Source organism: Pecten maximus, chromosome 10 (assembly GCF_902652985.1).
Source record: "Pecten maximus chromosome 10, xPecMax1.1, whole genome shotgun sequence".
In the NCBI taxonomy this organism is placed as follows: Eukaryota; Metazoa; Mollusca; class Bivalvia; order Pectinida; family Pectinidae; genus Pecten; species Pecten maximus.
In genome coordinates this window covers 34,800,415-34,807,640 of record NC_047024.1, presented here as the reverse complement: position 1 = coordinate 34,807,640, position 7,226 = coordinate 34,800,415, and positions in this window count along the sequence as shown.

Below are 7,226 nucleotides of genomic sequence, written 5' to 3'. Positions count from 1 at the left end.
ACACCCTGTTAATTAAAAACAAAGTTGTGATGACGACCCAGCAGAGTAATAAGACAATCTTTTTATACTCTCCAAAAATGAAAAAAAAAACAAAACAAAACAAACAAACAGAAAACAAACAAAACTGACATTATTAATCAAACTATTAGCAAAAAAACCAAACTCAAATATCCGAAAATAACAAGAGACATTCTAAGACGGCCAACTCACCTGTACATCCGGGTATTACTATTACAAATGTAGTTAAATGGAAGTTGATTATGACAAGATTATTTAGTTTCTACTGAACATACACAAGTCCATTTTCTCCGGAACGTGTCAAGAGAATCTTGAATCTGTTAATTTGACTAACAATTAAAGTACTAGCTGTCGGTCAATAGAAATACTTTGGTTAATAAAACTAAAACCTGTATCATATTTCGGGTGGGTACGGAATATTTTAAGACTTCTCCGCCCACACGGTTACAAACTGATTATAGGGTGGTAACTCTGGCCAGATTTCACAGAAATGGTTCCTTTATCTTTGGCAGCGTTCGGAACTGGTACGTGTGTAGTAGGACTTCAGTTTTCTAGTAAAATGATTGATGTCTTCTTTGTAACTACGGACAGTAGAAGACCCACCGACTCATCCGAACTTTGGCTAGTAAATATGATCCAGGGGTGTTATTAATGATAAACAGGTTTACATGGTCACTGTATGATATGTTTGACGTCAAAGTCCATCTCCGCCTTGCCATTTCTAATCATATTGTCAATTCTTAGTCTGAAGATATTCTGCAAAAAGGTAATGGCCCTTTAGATGGAACCATTACTCCTTAAAGAAATGACAAAAATGTCAACAATAAGCTTAAACCAAGCTTTCAACGACACCAAACTGCTCTGTGATGATTCTGTATGGATAGTCTTAAAGTTTTGTACAAATGCCTGTACATTGCAAAAGGAACGGGTCAGTGTTTCTTGTACATTATGTTGAATACGGTCATTACGCCGAGACACGGGTTCAATTCCTGTCGCGGCACAAACAGAAAGAGTACAACGGCATTAATGCATCCTGAAGCATTAGGATCCTGCTAGTGAACTTTGTGACCAAATACAGAGAACAATTTATCTATTTCAGTGAACTTTTAGCTATTGGCCCTTCCCCCCCCCTTTTTTATCAAATAATTATACATGTCGATTAAAAATATGAAACTGGACTAATTATTTTTCATAAACACTTATTTCCCGTGTTGTATGATGAGGAATGTCAATAAATGAATGATGTCTAGTGCAATGCAGCGGACGTCACCAGTTTCAGCCCAACAAGGTGGAAAATAAGATCAATACCAGATTACAATGTTCTGTCTTTTATTTGGACAATTATTATGAAAAAAACTGTAAAACATATTTGTGTTGTTTGCTAGTGAAAATATTTTCTTTACGAAGAAATCATATTATTTCTGTTGCAATAACTGATTAGTTCCAATCTATGCCCTCCGTGGGTTGAATTCCTCACTCTTTGCCCTGTGTCCGTCAACTGGGAGTACTACGTATGTTGATAGACCATAGACATACGTCATACCTGTCAATCTGCGGTTACTTTAGTACACGCGTTAACAAGGACCGTCAAAATGCCGGTGTCTAATTTGAGGTCGATTTCGGCTACCTATTGTGTTCTTTGTATTGTATATATTAAAGTACTTTCCAACTATCATAAAGAATGAACGTTATAAACTGTTATTTCATTAATTGTGACAATAAAAGAATGATCTATATATTGAGGTTCAACAAAAAGTAAAGATATTTGATGTGATACGAGATACAGAGAGTGTTTACAGGGCGAACCTGTTTGCCGTAAAAGACTCGACTTGAATGGGTATCTTTACACAACATTCAACAAAGTTGTCATACATGATTATTAGTTGTGATTCAATTAAAACATTTGATGACAGTAAATTGAAATTATCACATCATTCGTGTGGAAAATACACCTTCAAATTATCGTAATGAATACTGGTAATTGTCAAGACTCTCCAGCAATATCCGATTCGAAATAGAGAGGCTCTACACACTAAGGTACTTCTTAAGTGACGGATCCAATAGTGCTGAGAATCCGGATTGTTTCTTGTTAATGATATTTATTTTTCTAATATTACCATACAGCTAGTATAAATCTCCATTTATTTCAGGTAAAGGATACCAATGGAGGTCTTACAAGAAAAACAATACTGACCTGTACATTTTTAACGCAAAATCGAAAAAAAAAAACAAAAAAAAAAACCAATTACTAAATAATAAAAAAAAAAAATGCAACAATTGTAAATAAATAAATACAAAAATAAAACGAGGAGTATATAGATGTACATGGGGACCAGTGAATGATATATTGAAGGAGTGTTAGCGTTTTCGGTTTCATCAGCGATCATAGGTTATACCACATCCTCCAGTTGAGAAATGGAAACCAAGCATATCGTATATCAAACTTTTTATCTCACACGGATTGAATATTTCCCAATGGGATAATTTTGGCGACCTTAAATTTCCTCTTTCGGCTTCATCAACCCATATCTGAAAACCTTTGTGAGATAAATCGTGATTAGATAGCAAGCCATTAGAGATCGAATCAACTGTGGCATGTGAACACCATATACTGAGAAATCGGGCATATTATCATCTAGAAATGGAAAATTAAACTTACTACGCATATCACATACATTTTAGTGTAGCTATCAGTGAGCAACCAACAAGTAAACAAGTGAGAGGTACAGATTGGTTTTGCCAATTGTCTGTTGTAAAATCTTCCCATCAAATTCAACAAATACTGTCAACCTAACGTCAATCATTTTCACAATTCCGTTCTCGGTATATTTCATTTTTGGTCTCTGTCCTGTATGATAATGAAATGCCAGTCTAGTTCACAACTAAATACTGGTGCCGCCTTTTTGGAAAAGAAACATATCCGAAAGCGAGAACGAGGGCTTTAGTTCGGTTTAAAATGCCATAATGGTAATAAAAAAAATGTTAGTAGAAGGGAGACATTTTTAGTTGCGGATGTTCAATATCTATCAAAATTCTTAAAAATTCCTACCCGTTAAATAAATTTAATGCTTACCCCATTAAATCGAAATCCCATTAAATCCAAACCTTATTAAATACATACTGTATCACAATGCGATGCCAGGAGATATTGGTTGTGATCAAGACGTTTCGCTGAAGGCTTGGTAGAACAATGACCGAGCCACCAATACAGTGCTACATTGTATATATTATGTACGGATTTCTAAAATATGGTGCATTATATATTTTGTGCCAACACAGGGAATCTGAATTATTATCTTTTGTGTTATCATAAGAACCAAACATTAAGTCGGTGACCGAGCAATATTGTTGCCTTTTCTTGCTACCAGTTCACAACAGCAGGACTCCCATCAATCCAGCGTTTTTCGCCATTCGCCCGAAATATATCGAACGTCCCGCTGAGAAGGTGTTTGTTACCAACGACCTTGGGTGATATACAGGAGTTGAGAGGAAGATAATACTAGGATATGTGATTTACGTAATAAAATAAAATTTAAATATATGAATAAACATGAGTTCACGCTTGGAAATAGTTTGCACTGATGGTTTTCCACGTAATATAACGAAAACAACATATTAGTTATACATGTAATTTTTGGCAAAGTCAGGTAAAATGTTAAAAAGTTTATCACGGAGCTCGTCCGGTCATGTTATCCGTGTACGGCTTTTGATGTATAGGTTTAGTATTCATAGATCTACATACTCTTATGCATCACCCAACACCGGCCCGAGACAAGCTGAGAGGTTAATGGCACTGTTACCTATACCAGCACGTTACTTCACCTGTTCTCACCTGTAATCATCACACCTTACAGGTAACTGACACTGTCATTACCATCAATATCAACATAATTTGCATAAAAGTCAATTACCAACATCTGTAGTGCTATCTTGTCCCGGGTGCCTGAAAGATTTAGAAAAAAGACATGTATCATTAGACGTAAAGTGTTGGCGAATTCACTTGAACATATTACAATCTTCACATTTTGATGTTGTCAGTTTTTTTTTATTATTCAAAGTTGTGTCGTGATTAAGATTGACGATACTGGATAAATCAGTAAAAAGCTCGATCCTTACATAATTAGGCGGTGTCGGCCAAACGTAATGAGCTCCCCACTCTTTCAAAAATTGCTTTGAAGTTCCTTATCTGAATTGAAATCGATGGCAACTTTGAACATGTCCTGAATACACTTGCAGGAATGTTGAGTTCTTGCACATGGCAGGCTGCGGAAAGCAAAACTTTATGACGATGTAGTTATGGCGAACATTGATGAAGAGGCATTTCTTATGATGTAATGCTTATGATAGATTATAATTTGGTTCTTGTTTGATGTTATTTAACGTCCCACCAACAGCAATGAACATTTCCAGACCACCCCTGTGTGCGAGGTATCTGCGTGTCAGTGGTATGCTCCTGTTGGTCTCCTTGTGATAGTGCGGAACTTATGCCGACTTTATAGTGCTACCTTACTGGAGCATACTGGCGAAGCTATCCAGCAGGACACCCCAACCGGTCACATTATACTGACAACCGGCGAACCAGTCGTCCCTCTACCAAAAATACTGAGCGCTAAGCAGCAGCTACCGTCATCAGAGACAAAACCCCAATCCTACACCACAGGGGCGTACGTTCAGCGAGAGTTAAACTCGTTAATAGCAACAAATTCTTTACTGTTACAGACAAGAAACGTGACTATCACTTTTGGAACACTATTGTGTTATAAAAGACATCATGATTTGGTCAATGCAGTAAATGTGTCTTCCGTGATCGTCTCAGTATAGAGAAGTAATGGACATTTATTATAAGCATGCTACTTCTTGTATAACAGAATCGTTCGTTATCATTTATATTTTAAAGAATGCAATATTGAAATCACTTTAAAATATTTATATCTAAAGCTCACATTGAGGCACCGTAATATGTGGCCTGGGTATGTACTGTAGACAAATAAAATATTGGAATAAATTGTCGCGCAGAACATACAGCAAAATAATCGTAAACAGTTTTAATTGCTATAAACTGACACGGCATGTGTGTAATAAGATGCATTATGAAATAAACTGGTTTATTTCTAGTATTCAACTACCAGGTATATAATGGTAAATATATTTTATATTGTTTTGTAAACATGCATCATCCCCGTACGAACCGAGACCTGGTTACATCCCACCACTTCTCGGATGGTCGTTACTACAGCGGCACACATAACTCACATCTCCGTCACGTGACTCGTGTATAAGAAATATTGTTTATGAATAATAGCTGTAACTGAAGTTGTTTGTACTTATCTCGTATATAAATAGTTTCTGTTCTTGATGACCTGGCTAGTGTGGTGACATTGCTTAATCCATAATCATACATGATCATCAGTAGAGTGCTACATATAGCTGTTGATGTTTTTGTTTTTTTATTTTCCCACGCACTCCCCTTACTGTAACATAAATACGATATCCCTGTATTTATCTCTTTTGGAAAAGAACTGATGGCCGATAGTTTTAGAATATATGGTTCATAGAAATTTGAAAAAAAGACTTTTTTTAAAGGAGGTGACTTTGCGATTGAGAAGGGAAGGCTAAGTTAAAAGTGCACAGACGGAATTTTTCAGTCTCTTCATGGCATAAGAAACACAATAATGTACTTGTATTAACCTTATTTATGCTTCAATCACGGCGTACAATTAGAGATAATTTTTTGGACAGCCCCAGTGCTCAGTGGTGTCACGTTGAACAACTTTTAAAGACATTTAATAATTTTATTAACCTGTATCAACTTCCATGTGATAAATAACTTCAGCATCTTACATCAGCTTTAGCAACGCGGATTACTTTAATTGGTAACTAAATCGCCAAAAACAGTTGGAGGTATATAGTATGGTTAGAGAATCTAACATCATCATGATAAATCGTGCTCCAACAGAAAGAAGATGTCCACGCACAGATGACTTCTCTTAATTTTACCAATGAAAAGCCGAAGAAATGACAAATTGCGAGTGGTATTTGAAATGATGGACAAAATGGATATATATAATTTTTCGAGGCACCTTGTTTCACGTTGCGATCTTGGGGAAAAAAAGGTGTTTTAATACGTTTAATTCAATAAATCTTGTGCAGATTTAATTTCTGCAAGTCACTGAGTAACATTGACACAGTGCACTGTTCCCAGTAACACGAGAACTTAATGTATATCAACATATTAGATGTCACTTCTCGTGGACATACTAACCACGTCTAGGACATAGAGCCATATGTAGAGAATACTTGTCTATTTTTGATGGCGGTTTAATATCCAACGTATTACGTCCGGTTAATTGGTGTTATACGCCAAGCGAACGGCAGGTGCCCGTCAATCCACACACGTTCCTTACCTGACTTTATCGAGGTAGAACAAAGCAATATCCTTAAACCCCCAGGATCGGCTATAAAGGCAATAAGCGGAAATAAAGAAGGCCGTGCGGGTGGCTTTTTCCTTTTAGATCCTGGCCGATGTAAACAAAATAACTCCACACCACTCGTACCTCTAATCTACCAGTTATTCGATCGCCTTTGTTTGATTCAATGGTTGACTATAAAATCAATTGGCAACTACATGCGATATTTCACTGACCAAAGAGCTTTCAAATTATCCCTGTGGTGCAAAGCCCAGCCCTTTAAAAGGAAAACCGTATCACACTGATTTGTGTTAGAAGTACACAGTATATCGACATTTTACTGAGCACACGAGTTCTCGGGTGGTTGTCTTCAAACGATGTCAGATTGTATGAGCTAATGGTATCCTTCAACGTACATTAGGTCTGCAGGACAAAATAACATTCTGTGGTAACATTCATTGTTTGATATCAAAATATACAATGGCTTTTCTTTCGACCAGTCAATATAAGTACTCGTATCTACCTACACCATCATGGTCAGTATTGAATAACGCCTACAACTAACGTCATTATAGATAATATCAGACACCACACAGTAAACCATACCTGCAGTGATCTACTCACATATTGTCGTTTGTATAAAATCGCCTTTGTTGTTGTATTGTTTTGCCCTCAGATCGCGTCAGATATCGACCTAAGTAAACACACCGAGGGTGTCGGTTTAGTGAGGGTGTCGGTTTAGTGAGGGTGTCGGGGTATGAACATTTCCGTGGGGGTGGTTCTGTGTTTATTTACACTCCA